General features: G+C 46.0%; 1 protein-coding gene and 1 non-coding gene across 6 annotated transcripts in view; both read right to left on the minus strand.

Moving 5' to 3' along the window:
- FARP1 (FERM, ARH/RhoGEF and pleckstrin domain protein 1) overlaps nt 1–19,258 on the minus strand; it is a 267,299-nt gene that overhangs the window by 137,342 nt on the left and 110,699 nt on the right. The window lies entirely within an intron of this gene.
- Nucleotides 18,940–19,012, minus strand: TRNAR-CCU (transfer RNA arginine (anticodon CCU)). Its single transcript has one exon. It is a non-coding gene; the product is annotated as a tRNA-Arg (tRNA).

Raw genomic sequence — 19,258 nt, forward strand, 5'->3', positions numbered from 1 at the left:
GGTCTGACCTGCGTGGCTGATGGGTGTTTACAGAGGAGGAAGTGGAAGATGACACAGATCTGCTGGAGTTGTTCTCAAACAACAATGCAGAGCTTTAAAAAAACAAAACAAAACAAAAAACATATCAACCCAGCAAGTGCACTCTTAGGTATTTACCCAAAGGATACAAAAATACAGATTCGAAGAGGCACATGCACCCCAATGTTTATAGCAGCACTATCGGCCATAGTCAGACTATGGAGAGAGCCCAAATGTCCATCAACTGATGAATGGATAGAGAAGATGCGATAGATTAAGTATGTATGTGTGTGTGCACGTGCGTGCGCACGTGTGTGTATGTATGTACATACATATGTATGTATGATAGATTATATAATTTGGAATGGAATTTGGAAATGGAAAATGGAAAAATGGAATTATATAATACATATGATGGAAATACTGAGCCATCAAAAAGAATGAATCTTGCCATTTGCCATGATGTGGATGGACCTAGAGTGTATCGTACTAAGTGAAATAAGTTAGAGAAAAAACCATATGATCTCACTCACATGTGGAATTTAAGAAAGAAAACAGATGAATATATGGGAATATATGGGAAGGGGGAAAGGGAAAAGGGAAAGAGGGAAACAAACCTTAAGAGACTCTAGCGAACAAACTGAGGGTTGCTGGAGGGGAGGTGAGAGGGGGGACAGGGTAACTGGGTGATGGGCAGTAAGGAGGGCACGTGATGTAATGAGCACTGGGTGTTAGATACAAGTGATGAATCACTAAATTCTACTCCTGAAAATAATACTACACTATATGGTAACTTGAATTTAAATAAAAATTTGAAGAAAAAGAAAAAGATAAAGAATTACATTTAAAAAAAGCCTATCAGTTCTTGGGTCCCACCCAGAGACCGTGATTCAGCTAGCCTGGTGTGGGACCTGGGCATCAGTATTCTTTTTTAGAAAGCTCCCCAGGTGAGATTTTTGTGCAGTTGGCGTGGACAAGCACTGGGCTAAAGGTCCAGCAGCCCCAGCTCATCCACATTCAGGGCTCCTTCCTGGGCTTTGAATAAGAGCAATTATTTCCCCTTAATTTTGTAGATCAATTTTAAGAAGGAGGGGAAAAAAAAAGGATGGGGAGAAAAGGCTCTCAGATCAACACATACACACTTCCCTCTCTTTCAGATACAGCTCTTCACTAGAACACAGAGAATTCTAGCGATGGTTATTTACTATGATATGCAAATTGATATGCAAAGTATCCTAATTAAAGCAGATGCTAACAAATCCGAAGTGACCTTTAGTTCTGGATAGACTGGGTAGGAAAAAAATTGTGAAAGTCTCTATATTACATATTCTTTGAGACCATGATGCTTTGCTGGACAAGATCAACAAGTCAAATAAGCTTCATGTACTGACTCCCCAGCCAGCACACCGTGGGGGGAGAGGGGGCGTCCTGCGTGATTACACTTATCTGAAGAGCTTCGATGCTTCTGAAGGTCATTTTACTGACACATACAGAGTTTATAAGCAGAACAGGTGAATCAGAGCCAGTGACCCAGGAAACTTCCAGAAATCTAAACGGCTGTCATTCCCCAAGGTCGCAAGTTCGGCAGACCTGGGTCACATCCACTGTCCCTTCGTCCTTCCCACGTCCCACAAGGACACCACTGACCGAGGTACCTTCTCTCTGTCAGCCGCCATGAATCAGCCAGGCTCGGCAACAGAATCAGAATCAATTTATGATTCCTGCCCCATAATTTAACACCACTTGAAAAAAAGAACCACTCACTAGGACTACTTGGAAAGAGTACCAATTTATACCAAGCAAGAAGACTGAAACACTGCTGCCATTCATTTAAACCAACAACATAGCCTTTTAGGTAAATAGAACTTGATTTACAAAAAATGTCCGGGGACATAAATTTTGGGGAAAGAATGAAATGCTTTTCACTCCTGCCAGAAGAGAAAGAAAAAATAAGGGGGGAAAAAAAGCCCTCATCTTAAAACAGCCTTTGGTACTAACCTTTGAACATAACACCACAAACTCACCTTCATGCAAGGGCCGGGTCCGTGTCTGTTTCATTCTGACTCCCCTACGACTCACACAGAAGAGCTGTGAGGGGGCTGCCTTCACCCTCTGGCTGTTTCTGATTTTTTTTTTTTTAACATTTTATTTATTTATTTAGGGGCAGGGCAGAGAGAGAGAGACTCTCTAGCTGACTCCCCCCACTCCCACCGCTGAGCACGGAGCCCGAAGCAGGGCTCGATCTCATGACCCTGAGATCATAACCTGAGCCAAAATCAAGAGTCAGATGCTTAATCGACTACGCCATCCTGATGCCCCGGTTTCTCTTTTTCAATTCAGTAACAGGACGTCTAGGAAGACTCAACTGCATGGCATGATACCAAAAAAGTGTATAAAAAATATTCTAAACGTATTTACCAATATTTGCTCCTAGTCACCAACACCGGGTGCGTGATGGGTGACTCTCTGAGGTCATCAATAATCTGCCCTCTTTCAGTCAGGTGCTCGGAAAGCACGCTGCTTCCCTGGTGCTCGTGACAACCATCAGGTAAGCCCTCCGAGGGAGGGGCCGACGCTCAGAGAGTTGAGGGAGACAACCCTGGGGCCACATGATGCCACGGAGCACAGGCATTTATTCTCTCCTCTCAGGAAAGGAGAGGCGATCAGCTTGTTGAGAATGATCAAATCTGGGGCAAACAGCTCAAGGCTACAGAAATTTCCCAAGACGCATTTCTACCTATATTCTTTACAAAGTAAATCTAGTTATAAAGGGCAACCTGTCTTGAGGGATCACATTTACCTCACTGTCCACAAAACATCTAGAAACCCAGCCATGAATAAAAGATCTGTGGACTCCACTGTGAAGATGAGCAAAAAGATGTGGGTACACAAAATGGCCGTCTTAGTGAAGCAACACATTAGGGCCTCTGGGCCATGGGGACAGAAGGCTGCACAGGCTAACCTGACTAAACCCTCGCTCTGCCTTCCTCCAGGCCCTTCCTTGTACTGTTTGTCCTTAACAACAGCCCCCGGGCTTCACTTCAGCACACACTCCTGATAAGCTGTGAACTCAGAGATTTCAATTACTTGACGACATTTCCCCTTGTGTGGAAGGCCTCCCTGTGCCCTTTGGAGCCTGCCTCCAGACCTCTCCGTGGGTGAACTGCATTACACCTGGAAGATCTGCCGTGGGCTCTGGGCCCCCCCGAGGCTTGGCACCTCAGAGAAGGGTCACATTTCCTTGGTGGTCTCGATTTGGAAGTCACCATACCTTTCCCCAGGTAGCCTGTAGTCACCCCTTCCAAAGTCTAACCTCAGGCCTTCCGGGCTGTCCGGCAGCAGGGAGGTGAGGCAGCTCTGCTATGAGGGGAATGTCACCCACTCCCGAGCACCCCGACCCCAGACCTGCTCTCACAGGCCTCGTCAGCTTAGTCAATATTTACCCAGCATGCCTGGCCTAAGCAAGAGCACGATAACCACCCTCTCCTACTCTTCACGCTAGAAGCCAAAACCATCGACTCCATTTAGACACAGTGATGAATAAGACAATAATATGACACGACAATCCACAATCAAGTTAAGGAAAGATCCTTCCATCTGGTTAGCTTTTACTTTAATTTTTTTCAAGCTTTATTCATTTATTTGAGAGACAGACAGAGAGATGGACCATGTACGACCAGGGGTAGCAGACTTCCCGCTGAGCACGGGGCTCGAACTCAGGACCCTGAACTGAGATCATGACCTAAGCCGAAACCAAGACTCCAGCGCTTAACAGACTGCACCCCCCAGGCGCCCCCATCTGGTTGGCTTTTATTGAGAGTCGGAGTAACACGATACAGGCAAGACTTAAAATATTTCCCCCACCTCTGCCTCTACTTTCGTTCCTGTATCTTATGAGCTCAGGAATTTAAACTACTCCATTACTTTCTTCCTAAAACAGGTTCCATCTATTTAAGTACCTTGGAAAGAAGGGAGCATGTTACCCACGTAACTCATCACTGTCCTCAACCAGTGTTACAAGCAGGATGCAAAAGTGAGTGCCAAGGGCACCACCACCAAGACCACACCATTTTAACACCATTTTAGAAGAACAGAGATTTTCTTTGAGCCTCTTGGCATTTTTCCACCCTCAGGCCTTGGGCTGATGGCAGTGAGTGAAATGTATGAAACGTATGATAATTTATCAGAGATGGTTATTTTCTATTCGAGACCAGTACTATCTGAGGCAATGTTATACAATGAAGGGAATGTTCCATATCTGAGCCAATACAATAACCATGAGCCACATGGCTGCTGAGCCCTTGGAAGGAGCCAGTGCAACTGAATGTTTAATTAGATTTAATTTCAATTAAGCAGACACATGTGGCTAGTGACTGCGGTATCGGATAGTGCCCGTCCAGACCATGACATACATGTAGGATTACTTGATTTCGGCCAACAAGTTTCAGCAAATACCTTTTCCGCCCTGGCATCCTTCCCCCACCCCATTTCACTGACACCAGGAACTTACCAGCATCTTCCATCACTTCCATCACTTATAGTCCCCACACCCCTAACTGAAGAAAACATGAAGAGTCAATTCAATGGAAAAATGGGAGACAGATTAAAACTCCAGATTTCTAGTTAAAAGTACTGACGCAAGACACTGAGTTCAGTGAGTCGTCTCTCCCCCACCCGAGTGACAAGCACGTACCTTTTAAATTATGCACAGTGGGGGAGCCTGGGTGGCTCAGTAGACAGAGCATCCAACTTTTGATTTCGGCTCAGGTCATGATCCCAGGGTTCTGAGATCGAGCCCCATGTTGGGCTCCGCGCTCAGTGCAGAGTCGGCCTGAGATTCTCCCTCCCTCTGCCCCTCCCGCCCTCCCTCGCTCATGCTCTCAAATAAATAAATGAAATCTTTAAAAAATAAATAAATCATCCACAGCATGTAAGGCACACCGAAGTGGCTGTGGGGACACTTCAACAACCACACGTCAGGGCACACAATGTACTTTGTTAAGGAGCAGGAAATGTCAACAGAGAAGGCGTGACGGGGGGAGAATTACATTTTGCTTCCGACTCTAGGAAAAGCCTTTTCAATGTCCACCCACCCAAGTTTGTTTGCTCTCTCCCCAGAGGTTCTCATAAAGAACACAGAAGCTATTGTTCACCGCCCACCCGCCCCCCCCCCCCCAACGGCTCTCCTCAAACAAGGCTTTGTCTCCGGGCCTTCAGAGAGGATCACTCGCCAAGGAGAAAATGCTGCCGCGTAATCGGGCCACACTGTGTCTAGCTGGTGGCATTTACACAGATCCAGAGAGAGGTGGCAGGGTCACCTAGCACCAGAGAGTTGAGACCTCCATGGAATCAGGGTAGGCCGCCCCGACGGGGGGGGGGAGGCGGATGGTGGTAAAAGGGGACTCGCCCTGAGGTGGGGGCATGGGTCACACGTAGCCCCTCGGAGGTCCAAGAGCGCCACTCAGCATGGGGACGCGGCATGTTGCTGAGTGTGACATGCACTCCAGCTGGCATGGGAAGTGCCATGGTGGCAACTCTCCCATCGTAACAGTTACTCTGTGAGCCTGGGATCCACCTCCAACACAGAATAGAACCACCTACAACACACAGTAGGACCACCTGTGACACACAGTAGGGCCGCAGAAGCCTGCCGGTGATGGAAAGCTAAGGCCAACTTCACAGACCCAAATCATCTCGAAAATTCAGCAACTATAAGATTTACTTCTAGTTTCAGAGATGTACAGCCTTCCAAATTCCAAGCTCCTCTGCTAACATTCTTCTCACATGCACTGCATGGTGTTCCCCTTCTAAAAACCAGCAATTCCACTTTGCCAGCTACTCAGGCTGCCCCCCTGGAGTCACCCTTGACTCCTCTTTCTCTCACACCCCAAATCCAATTCCTTAGCAAATCCACTCAGCTCTACCTTCAAAACCTATCTGGGACCCAACCATGAAGTGCCCCCACCGGTCTCTGGGGAGGTAGCACAGCAGCTTTCTAACTGGTCTCCCTACTCAGCCACTGCAGTCCGCTCAACTCCACAGCAGGCACGGTCCTTGCCTGGGGCTGAGTCAGATTACGCCACTCAGAATAATATCTAAACTCCTTCTCCCGGCCCCTTGTTATTTCTCTGGGCACCTCACCCATTTCCTCTCTCACTCATTCTATTTCAGCTACTGTGGCTACCTTGCTATTCTCAAATACATCAAATGCACTCCTACCTCAGGGCCTTTGCACATCCTCCTCCCGCTGAGATGACTTTCAACCCCAAAATGTAGGACGTACTCCCTCACTTCCCCTCGGCCTCTGTCGCATTATCAGAGGCTTCCTTAACATGTTTGTGTAAAGTATGGACACAAAAACACGTATCACTACACACACACTTTTCTTTCTTGCATTTAGTACCACTTGGCATATATTTGGTTCTGTTTCTGTTTTTTTCTACGGGAATAGAAGTCCCATGGGGGCACGAGTATTGTGTCTGTTTGGTTCATTGCTATATCCCCAGGCCCACCTACCACACAGTAGGTGTTCAACACAATTATCTGTGGGTTTCTTTTTGAATATTTGGGTTGGTCCTTTACAAATCTCTCAGAAGAAAATTCAGAATGCAGAAATCTCTCAGAATGAAATTCACGTGATATAAACATCATGAGGAAGACTCAAATAAGTTATAGGCCAGAAAAACGACAATTTCATTTATACAAAGCAAACGAATTTAGAACAATGTAGTTCTGCGCGTTCAGCTCTGGACTGAAAATTAGGTTCACTAAGTCCTCAACTAGCTCCTTCTCCGGGGCGCCCCCCTGTGCTGCCTTCAGGAGAGGACGCTTCAGCCCCACTGGGCTGCTCTGGTCAGAGGTGGGACTCTGGCTCCCCCTCAGTGCTATCCGATGAGGGGAGCCCCAAAAGGTTTGGGGGTCCTCGACTGTCCTCTCCCCCTTAAAAAACCAGTGCCCACGACACACATCTACATCAGAGGGCTTTATACGAAGGTGTGAAAATGAGCGTGTGTGGATGCATGTGTGTGACAAACACTTCACTTCTGGGTCAAGAAGTTTATTCAACACAGGGCACCCAGCTGGCTTAGACAGTAGAGCGTGTGACTCTTGATCCTGGGGTCCTGAGTTCGAGCCCCACGTTGGGTACAGAGCTTACTTTAAAAAAAAAAAAAAAGTAGTAGTTTATTCAGCAAACACTGAATTCCCTTCCTCTCTGTCACAAACAAGTGGGCCGTGTGCTCCTCCAAGTCACCTTCCCAACTTCATCACCCCTGGAGGCCGTACACTCCACAGGGAGAGCAGACTTGCCCCTTAGGTTCACCTGTCACATGCCCAGGACACTGCTCGGAGCCTCAAACACCACAGAGACTCCCATCAACGTCTGCTGAGCGATGATGATACCAGAGCAGACCCGAGGCTTCAGGTGGCTGGTGGCCGGGCCCCAGGAACCCTCAGGTGGAGTGGCTTCCATGGCAAGGTACGCAGCACACAGGACACGGCTGCTCTGACTTTTTAGAGAAAGTTGACCGGAGAGCAGAGTGCTTCCCATTTCTCTCCAGGACAGAGGCTGCATCTCACGGATGGCTCCCGCGCTCTGCACAGGCTAATTTTAATTCCGTTCTCACGGGGTCCTTTCGGTAATAGATGTTGACAGCCCCAGATGCCAGGCCCTGGAGAGAGCATCTGCTTCTCCCCTCAGGATTAAGCTCAACGACTTAACCTCCAGCACGGCGGGTCTTCCTCCAGAGTTCTGAAGAACAAGCATACAGCACAGTCCGGGCCAACAGCCCCGTGAACAAACCCTCTGCTCAGAGCATCTATTTATCTGGACGGTCACCTCCTTGAGAGCCGGGACCTTGTCTTATTTCTGGTTGTCGCAGGTGCCTCCCGCAAGACCCACACACAGTCAAGGTTCAAGACCAGCTTGCAAAAAGTCACTGGGTGTGAAGCACGTGACACTAGGGCACATCCAAGGCGGCCAGATTGGCGCTCAGTAGGAATGAGACTGTCTTCCATTTTACGGGTAACCTTGGAGGATTTCCTATATTGTGCTTAATTTAAATACTTTGCATGAGCCAAAGTAACACTCAAGTCCCTTCTTTGGTGAAAGAAAGACAGGACTAGGTTTACTCGGCCACGGTGCAGATACCAGGCCAAGCACGCGGTTCCCGTCTGTGCCTGGATGCAGCGCGCTCCCTTCAATTCTTGGCCCAGGGCTAACACGGCGGCAAAGCGCATTCTGATGGTCCACGGGATCAATTCCAGCGGTAGCTGACAGCTGATACTGACTATTCGAGTACACAGGATGACAAACATTAACGAGTTATAAAAGAAAATACCCCACTGAGTCAAATTGCTCAGACGCAGAAAAAAAGCACTAGGACAACAGCTCCTCCAACACCCAGAAATAGAATTCATAACGTATGACAGGCCCAATTAAGACATGTGGGAGCCTGATAAAAATAAATAATTATGCAATGGAAAACAAGCAGTGACAATTCAGAATCAGAAAATTCAAATGCCACGGAGGCCAAGAGCCCACCGAAGACAGAAATCGCACTCACTGGATCTCGGACACACTTGTGGAAGCCAGGTGTTAGTGCCTGCATCAAAGCAACATTTCCATCTGTAGGCGCCCCTCACCATAGATTTACCGAGCACCTGTTAGGAACATGCCCTAGATCATGCTAGATTCCAAAGACAAAATGGTAGAAGACATCGCCTCTGTCCCCAAGGGTCTTAGAGCCTATTGGAGAGGAAAATTTAAAAAACTTATGCAGGTGAAATGGTCAGTAATGGGGCACAGAGAGGCTACAGGGCTGCGACAGAGAAACAGCACACCTAAGAAATCAGGAAAGGCTCCCAAGAAGTGACAGTGCTGGAACTCCATACTGAAGTTTGCCCAAGAAACAAGGGACCAAGACACTCCAAAGAAGCCCAGGCATGAAGGCAGGAAGCACAAGGAGCACGGGGATCCCTAAGCATATTGGCAGGTCCTGGTCACTTTGTGAAGGGCCTAGGACACAGGCTAAGATGTTTGGATTCTGTCCCCAGAATGAAGGGAAACCACTGAGGAACGACGTACCCAGACAGGCATAGACGCACCTATGACATCGCTCATCACTCTTGACTGTGCTGCTCACGAGCTCAAAGTCAGTCCTCCCCTACAAGCCTTATGCTCCATGAGGGTTTGAGTCTGTTTTGCTCACCGTGTTCCCACTATCTCGTAAAGCGCATGGGACGGCGCAGGTGTTGAACAGACGGTGAGAGAACGAACGAACCCACCCATCAGCAGACCCTGGCAGGTGGACGGAAAGGGAGGGGGAGAGACCAGCCTGTGATAGGATCCCCCTAAGCCTGCTTATGGGAGAAATCACAGGTGCCCCTCAGGTGTGCCCTGGGAGGCTAAGAAGAAGGGACAGCGAGGACAGTGATTTTAAGAAATCTAAGGACAAGGTGATAGAGACAAGAAAGGGAAAGGTTATTTAGTTTTAGAGATCCCGAGCTTGGGGTATCTGGTGCCTCAGGAGCAGCAAAGGGGAGCTGGCAAATCAAATACAGAGGGAGATGTGGCTGGAAATCAATACAGGTGGCCTCAGGAAGGCCACTGTTGGGGCCATGAGGCCATGGGAGAGGGGCTTCGATCCAGATGTTGTTGAAACCTGGACTGGTTTTGTACCACAGAATGACTCCCTTTGAGTTGACTATTAATACCACCACCAAGGTTCACAAAGCAACAACGGATCTTCCTGAGCTATTTGCAATAAGCGTTTCATTTTCAGCTTTTAGGATCGCTAATAGCTGAGGCATGAACTAGATTATCTCAACAAAGGAAAGCCGCAGTTTGAATGCCAGCTCTTGGTCTAAAAAGCAGCTGAGAACAAATCTACCGAACAAAATTATCCCAACGTCAGATGTAAAAAGGACGGATGATCACTCTTTTCATTACAACCAGGATCCACTTAGGTCTTGAGTTTCTGCGAGAACAAGGGAGCAGATTATAGGAAAGAAAATGAGCGTGTTTTAACGTCTAGCACGCACCTGGCTTGCTCAGACTGCGGTGACATCACTAAGCGCGGCATCTTCCCAGGGCCTCTTTGAGATGAAGAAAAAGCACTCAGAAAATTCTCAATGAAATCAAATGAATAGCCGATCCAGTAGAAAGAGAAACGTAGCTATCAAAAAAGGCTGCGATTCATGACAGGGAAATCTAAATTGATCTGCTGTATTCCAATTTCGTTAACTCCCCCCAAGTAAGAGACTCTTCAGATTTGGGGGGAGAGAGGAGAATCTCTTCCATAGGAGCACAAATTTAAGAAAAATTTTAAAATGTGTACGTGTTGCATTTTCTTCCCTTCAAAATTGTAACAGCTTCGTTAAGTCTGGTAAGGGGAAATGTGTACAGTTGCAATCTGGATTACCTACTTTATTAGAGTAAGGTGAATAAGAACATTAGCATGAACTTTTTAGGTACTAAAATACTAGCATATTTTTGAAAAAGTAGCAACATGGAAACAGCTTTCCAAATCTTTCATTCTGAAATCAGATCGTGAGACAGGACACGATGATTAGACAGACTCTCATGTGGCTTTCAGATTCCGGGAAGCTCATCTCTGCTTTGGAATAAAATGTTTCCATCTATCCACAAGGAAGGAGCACTTTGCAGCATTGGGAGTATGTGGGGCCTTAGCTCAAGGGGAGGCAACTGCCAGGAGCTGGCAATAAAAGATAGATCCCTCTGCCTGGTTTTAATCTCATGCTTACTCAAATTACCCTAAGGCATACGAGAGCCTCTGAATATTAAAAAGTAACTTTCTCAACTCATTATGAGCCCAAACTTCACTTGCAAATATAACCAGGAAGAGACATCCAGTGAGGGAAGGAGGGAGTCAGCAATCCAGTTAAATAACTTAGAATTCGTAATTCTGAAAAGCCCAGCAATCCCTCAGAGACTTAGGAGAATAATAAAGGCTGTCTGTTCAGTCAACCCATTACCAGAGCTATACAGAGTTATTACTATTTTTACCAAGTATCCTTGTGTCTGCTGAAGCCAGCTAAACCCCCTGGTTTTGGGGGCACAATTTCTAGCTCTGAGATTGGTGTGAACATTTCTTATGGAGTTAGCTTCACGGCCTAGGCGCTGGGAGGTGATGGCAGGGCTGGAGCAGGGCACAGGTAGGAAAAATTATCATGCAGGTATCGTTTCTGACTTTTTAAGACATTTGTACACAGAGGGGAGGTGATGGCAATGGTTATCCAAGTGCTGATTAACCGTTAACATGATAGGAATGTTCTAGATTTATCTACACTGTCCAATATGGCAGCCACTAGCCACATGTGGGAACTGGGGAATATTTCGATTGCATTTAAATTTAAATAGCCACAGGGGCTGGCAGCTACCATACAGCACAAGGTATACTTAGAAGACACAACCTGGGGGCGCCTGGGCGGCTCAGTCGGTTAAGCATTTGTCTTTGGCTCAAGTCGTGATCTCAGGGTCTTAGAATCGAGCCCCGCATCCGGCTCCCTGCCCCTCTGCCCCTCCCCACTGCTTGTGTTCTCTCTCCCGTACACCTTTGCTCTCTCAAATAAATAAAATCTTTAAAAAAAAAAAAAAAAGACACAACCTAACTTCTGTCAGCTGACAATCCAAATACAAAACGCTAACCTTGAAAATTTCGGTGTTTATTTTTAGGAGGAGGAAAGTGTACATCGTTAGGCGTAGGCGGCAAAAACGCACAGGTGAGGCAGTCTGTTGCCAGCTCGTCAATCTTCGTCCTCGGAGGCACCCAGGCTTAACACCCCGAGCAAGTTCTCAGTTAAAGATCAATTATATTAAACACAAATCTTTAGTTTTTAAATTTTTCCAAAGAAAACATGAATACCTAGGGAAACAGAGAACTGGCTGACGAAGCCAGAATGTGTATCAAAAAACATGTTTTTAAAGATAACAAACGAACTTCGTAGAGTCCCATGACGCATCTCAGACTTCGCTACCAGACGTGGACTCTGTGCAGTTTGGGGGCCTAGTTCCCTATGATCCTGCCTCTTCACGAGGTCTTCTGGGTGATATACTAACACCACAGCAAACCCTGTTGGTTCCTAAGGCACCACGGGGGTGCTTCCTGTAGCCTACTGTTCTGAGGAGCTCGAGGACAGGTCAAAACCCCCCCGAATTTTAGACTTTCTTGATAGTCATTTTTCATAGACGCGTTCCTCTCAAACTTGCCTCTGGTTTTCTCCTCAGGATGGATCAAGATGTCCTCATTTTCCTTATGAAAATTTCAAACCAAGTCAAATTACAGGAAAGCCACTTTTTTTCCCCACCAAAGCACATACACAGATTACAGCATTTATGTAGAATTATCCTGTTTAATCAAGCCAAAAATGATCCTTTTTAAAGTACAGAAAGAGAAATTCTCTGAAGTGCACATAAAGTTCTTCCTTACAGAGAAATATGCATAATAACTTGGGTGTACTTATCACCATAATTATTTTAGTAAAATGCATATCCTAAGATAGTAGGTACAATGACATCTTGTATTTACAACAATGTCAAAAAATAAAGCGCTCAATGATTTTCCAGAACGTCCCTTTGAAGATCAAATCTCTTTTAATCCTCTTTTATAGAAATCATTTCTAAGTATATTCATAATTCCTTGGGTTTTTAGAGGACTGAATTTTAAATTTTTTATTGAACATCGCTCAAAGCCAGAACTATCAATTCTCACAGCTTGCTTTGCCCAATCTCCTGGTTTACAGCTTCCAATTTTCTATATACTACGGGCAATAATTAAGCCTGTGTAGGTTAACTGAGTTAATCATGCTCTGAATGAGGAACCAAAGAGCAAAGTACACGGCTGCTGGGGGAGGATTTCTGCCAAGTGAAGCATTCAGAGGACCACATCCCACCCTACCCTCCCCTGCATCCCCAGCCCTGTTAAAATTTAATACGTGCTGAAGAAGCTGAAGAGGCTAGAAGCACAACCTCCAAATAACACCTCAAGTCCAAATTTCAATTAATAGAAAATTAACTGGTTAGTTAGTTTACCATTTGCCAGAATTAAGTTTACTAGGTAACTCTAGCAATAATCACAGATGCATAGCTCGTCCATAACTTAGCGATGTCTTGGCCATAAACTTCCCAACACCGAAGGCTTTGTCATCTATAATGGTGACCACGTAGCAAACTTTCTGTTTGCAGGGAGCACCAGTTAATTTTTCCTGCTGGGATTAGCTAGTGCTGAAAGCAACTGGGGGATGTTTTCGGTGACTTTCTTGTGCTTATTTATAGGAAGGTGGAGACAGGGAGTGTGGATTGTGTGTCTGGCGACAAGGAAATGCAAATCAGGGGGCAGACAAGTGCCTGATACTGAAGACAACAGAAATGACCAGACCACCAATGCCACTCACCAGTTACTCCTCTGACACCTGTCTAAGGCAAATGATTTTTGTTATCACCTATTGGCAATAAATGTAAACATTCTCTTGCTTGTTTTTATTAATTATAATTATCAAAAAATATTTAAGACGGTATTACATTAAGTCCTTTAAAAATCGAGGCATTATTTCTATTTTTGCTTTTCTTTGTGGGAACCCAGCCATCTATGGGCCATGAATAAAATATAACGGGAATAAACGAGTGGGTCAATAGCATCCCGAGCAAGAATAGGGTGTTCTCCTAAAAAGAAAAATATGGAGTCCATGAAATTGAGCAATGAATGAACAAGTCTGAGGAATAACATCCGGACAGTCAGAATTTATGTAAAACTCCTGGGATTTAAGGAAGGAGCCCACACAGAAACCATCCAAGGTCTGGGCTTAATGATTAACCTGCTCGCGTTGCTCACTCACCAAACACAGTCAGGGAGTGCAGAACGTGCCCTCCCTGTCCCGCCGGGCACCCACGGGCTTTTGAAAGCACAACAGACCCTGGGGTCCAACAGGGACAGGGGTGTGCAGGAAGGCCACCTGACCCCCTGGAAGGGCCAGAGGGCTTCCTGCAAGAAGAGGCATCTCAGCCAACCCAGGGAGCGAGCCTTGGATGAGCCCCAGCAGAGCACGTTCAGGAAGGGGTAGCGCTATGAGCGTGCCAAGACCCAGGGGCGGGTCTATCAGTTTAGGGAACCCACTGCGGTGGATCTGGGGCTCGGGTGGGGGAGGCAGCCGGGTGGGGGAGGCAGCCGAGGAGAAGCTGGAAAGATAAGGGATCATGAAAGCCTGTGAAGCCTAGTGAGGGGCCAGTGGTCTGAGATAAAGTAACAGAAGTGCAGGTAGGGCAGGAGAGAGAAGAGGAATGTCTGAGGGAAGAAGGGCGCGGAAAGTCTGGGGACGGGGGCACTGATGTGACAATGGTTATATCCTGCAGGAAAGGAGCCAGGGCGAAGGGAGAGGCCCAGAATACCTGAGAAAGGCACTCCAGGCATTAGAGCAGGGCTCTGAGGATGGGTGGGCAGAGGCCAGAGCAAGACGGAGAGTGTTCTACGAGAACCCCACCTTTACCCCCAGACTCATCACCTCCAGACTGCGTCCTTTCTCAAGATCATCCATTCTTACCCAAGCCCCTCTGAGTGCTACTGCCAACCTGCCAGTGCAGGGGACGGTAGGAAACACGCCGCCCACGGGAAGAGAGGCCCTAACACAGGACATCTGTCACCTGCGTCTCAGCTCAGCCCAGTATCTTCTCAAGCTGGGCTGAACAAGCCTCAAGGACCTGCTCCGCCCACTCAGCAGCCCCTACCCACATTTGCCTTCCTCGATTCAATTAAAATGAAATAAAATTAGAAATGCAGTTTCTGAGATCCAAGAACCACATTTTAAGTGGCTACCAAAAGTGGCAGACAGAGAACATTTCCTGCATCACAGAAGTACAGCCAGTCTGGGGTAGAAGCATATGCAAGAGGTGAAGACATTTAGTCTGAATAATGAAAAGGCAGAAATTTCACTTCATCACAGATTCAAGTTCTCAGTGAAGACGGGCACCTGGCTGGCTCAGTCAGCAGAGCAGGCAGCTCTTGATCTTGGGGTCTTGAGTTTAAGCCCCATGTTGGGCCTTGAGCTTAAATAAATAAATAAATAAATAAATAAATAAATAAATAGTAAAATGCTCAGTAAAGAGGATCAATGTGGAAAACAAAACACTACTTCGACATTCTCCTGAATACATAAAATATTCAAATAACTATAAATGAAATGATAAATTTCAAATGTTGGCACAGTTAGCGAGGATATTTTTCTATTGTACATATATAAACTTAGTAATTATTATGCTGTCACTGTGGATAAATAATATGAAAATAGTAAGAAAAACACTGCAGCCTCGTCAGAGTAGGCGTCAAAAAGCCTTCAAAAAATTTCACGATTCGTGTTTTTATATTTATGACATATTCCATGAAACCAGGAGGCAGAAAACCAGAATCGACAAATTGCTGAAAGCAGCATTTAGGAACTGTTCAATCTGGCAAGTCCTGTGGGCCTTCTACACAGGTTTATTCATGAATACTAGTAGTTATGCCAAAAAGTCAATGTTCAATATTCAAATATCACCGCAGGGAGGACAGGGACAGTGCTGGAATAAAGCTCTGGATCCTGGGGGAGGCGCTCGCACACGCACAGGTGCACACACACCACCAAGGGGTCCCAGGCCACGCCCATCAGAACGCAGTGGGGGTGGGTGGGTAAGGGCAAGGGATTCTTTTTTTCAGGGCCCCTATGGAGTTGCTACTATGCAGAGTGGGAAACAACTATTATGAATTAAACCAACCTTTTTTTTTTTTTTTTTAAGATTTATTTTAGAGAGTGAGAGAGCAAGCACAGAAGCAGGGAGAAAGGCAGAGGAAGGAGAGAGAGAGAGAGAATCCCAAGCTGACTCCGGGCTGAGTGTAATGCAGGGCTGGATCCTAGGACCCAGAGACCATGACCTGAGCCGAAATCGAGAGTCGGATTCTTTACCAATTGAGCCACCCAGGCGCCCCTAAACCAACCTTTTTCATGGTCTCTGTGCTCACAACTAAGATGTCATTAGGGACCTGCAGGAAAGAAAACAGTCCTTTTTAATATTCACAATATTTTCCCTAAGCTCAATTTAAAGTATCCTATTACCCACCAAGTCACTGGATTTAACCCTGTCTGCACGCTGGAATCACTTGGAAGGCTCCTAAAAAAAATACTAATGCCCAGGCCCCCTCCAATCTACTGAATCTCAATTTCTGCTAGTAGAAATCCATTGTGTGTGTGTTTTACAAGATTCCTAGGTGAGTCTAGAAGGCAGCCACAGTCAAGAACATGTGCACGAAATGAAGCAAGTGCCTTGTTTCCTGGGAAATTGAAATAGCAGTCATATGCCCCAAATATAAGCCTCAGGAAATCAGACTCACTCCACTGTATCTGCCTCAAGTTTTATCCCCAAGGCTGCACCCAGGAGATGCTCACAGCAGGCCTTCCCTTAATTCCCAGTTCCATTACGCCCACCCCCACGGTACAGGCCCAGGAATCAGCACTCAAAAACTTCCTGAGCAAATGGGACCAATTTATGTGGTTATGGATAATCTTTCTATAGATGAGTGATTTTTTAAACTTTTTTTTTTTTTAGATTTGAGAGAGAGAGAGAGCACGCACAGGGAGAGAGAAGATCTCAAACAGACTCTGTGCTGAGCAGGAGCCCTACAAGGGGCTCGATCCCACGACCCTGAGATCATGACCTGAGCTAAAACCAAGAGTTGGATGCTCAATTGAGGGCGCCACCCAGGCTCCCCTGATTCGGTGAATTTAAATGTTTCCTTCTAGAGGAAATCCAAGAGCTCAGATACGGTCTGAGGCCATATCCTGATTTGATTTGGCAAATCAGTTTGAACATAATAAAAACTTGTATTTATAATGCTGAGGCTCTTCTCTCAAGGAGCTTTTTGCCATCAGAAAATTAAGAACCAAATAGCAAATAATCCTGCGTATGAACAAGTAGAATTGGCCCTTCTTCCCGTGCCCCTTTCTCTCAGCCATGCCAGCTGTGCTGGAAGATGCACCCAGTGCCCGGCGGCGGGGGCAGTAGTGGGAACACCCCCCGCTCCCCTCACACAGTGAGGGGTGGCCTCACTCATCAGGTCTTGGGAAAGGCATGGGGATTTGCTCAGTCTGTTCAGTTACATTATGGAGCCTAACCACTCCTTAAACCACTGCACTCTGATAGGAAAATTCCATCTTTGGGATTCTGAGTCCCGGAACTGATTCATTTTAGTTCTTCCGTAAACCAAAATCCAACTGTAAAAACAACATAACAACATTCAAAGCAATTTTAAACAAGAAGAAACGTTAGTCATGTTCCCTAGGCCCTCCCACAATTACTTATAAATGTGTTTAGGTGTTCTATTTTGTTTACTGGTACAGTATCTTCACCTAGCTTTCGTACTCAGGGCTTACATCTCATCCCACATCCTGCTGTTTCTCAGTTACTATTAATGCTATAACAGATGAATCAACAGCTCTCTAAAATAGGCAGAGGGGAACACAGTGTCCAAGGAGGAATTCTTGTTCTACCACGCTGGCTATAAATCCTGGACACCCCAGGCAAAATCTGCAGGCCCTGATGCTTCCAAATGTCTTTTTCAGAGACTCTGAAACACTCGATAATCTAGAAACTGATCTTGTCCTTGGCATTTCGGGTCCTCATGCCATCAGCTACATTAATAAAGGGAAGGCTGAACACAGAGGTCTAGCCTCCAATTATGCTTAACGACAGCGGTGACAGGCACGGAGCCATCAGTGCTGGCCAAACCTGCCACCCTCTGTGGCACTCAGAATGTTACCGGGAGCTGTCAGCATCAAAGCCCAACTCTATCTGCCTCGGTGGGCGCCTTGGAAGAAGGAAGACGACATTGAGCATTAGATCCCCCTGTCCCCCTACCTCTGTCAATTTCACCTGCAGATGGTAACTTTGGAGCTTCTCAGTGGAAACACTTTTTAAATGCATTAAGAAATGCACGCCTGAAAGAGTGTTTTATGTTTTCTCCACTACATTTAAACATGACACAAATCATACTGCCTCCAACCCGGAAAGTGACGGCGGGGGAGGGAGGATAGGGGGTTAGATGGCAGCCATTCATCAGTCGAAAGCTTTATTCTCTTCTCAGGCCAAGTGATCAATGCCAACCACTCGCTGGAAAAGTGGGACATTTTACATGAACTAACTGCCACGATAGTTCAGCTCAGTCTTTCACAGATACGAAGAGGGTGGGGGGATTTGCTTTCAAAATCCAAAAATGTTGGGAATTACTTTATTTGGCCAAGCATTTTCCTTCCTAGAAACGTGTCACATTTTGCCTTGAGGGAAACAATTAAATCATTATTTTTGTTGATTATTTTTTAAAACATACCTAATTATCACCAACCTCAACAATTACTCACGGCCAGTCCTATTTCCTTTATATCCCTAACGACGGACGCGCACACACACCCATTTTATGTGGCAGCATATCCCAGATGTCATCTGTTCCATGAATGAACAGCTCAGTGTGTTAAGTCTACTTTAGGATGACAAGAACCTGAGTTCGCTCGTTAGTGTTTATAAAATTCTGTGGCATTAGAGACAAAGTTAAGGCATTAACTTCCTATAGAATCACATGCAGGAAATTAAAATGAACCACCCCCTCTGACCACTCACAGCTGTAGAGTTCATTTGGAAAGATATTTGCCAGATGCACACAGCTGTGTATCACGAGTGAATTCACCAACCCACCCCGGGACAGCAAGATGAACAGTTTCATATGGCTGAACACACTTTTTAATAAAATCATATTACTTGGGATCTAACCAATCAGCCAAGTATCTACTATCTGACCTGAGTTAAAACCTCAAAAGAGAAACAACTGCTCATATTTACTTGATGTGCAGATAAAATCATAACTTTTTTTTTTTAAGTAAGCTCTACACCCAGCGTGGGGCTTGAACTCACGACCCTGAGATCAGGAGTCGCGTGCTCTACCCACTGAGCCAGCCAGGCGCCCCAAAAGCCTAACATTTTTAAGGAGGTTTTAGTTATGTGAATGGTACTAGTACCTTTCTTTTGACATCTAAGATTCTGGATGGTCAAACCAACATGGGAGCAGATTAATTTTGCTAGTATTTAATGTTTAACTGAAATCCTCTCCGTGGGATCATCCAGGCACCTCTGATTTTATGAGGTAAGAAATGGCAAAGGGAGGAGGGAGGGAGAGAGAGAAAGAAGGAACCAATCTTAAGAAAACTT

Source organism: Ursus americanus, chromosome 10 (assembly GCF_024610735.1).
Source record: "Ursus americanus isolate L20-20 chromosome 10, mUrsAme1.1.p, whole genome shotgun sequence".
Classification (NCBI taxonomy): Eukaryota; Metazoa; Chordata; class Mammalia; order Carnivora; family Ursidae; genus Ursus; species Ursus americanus.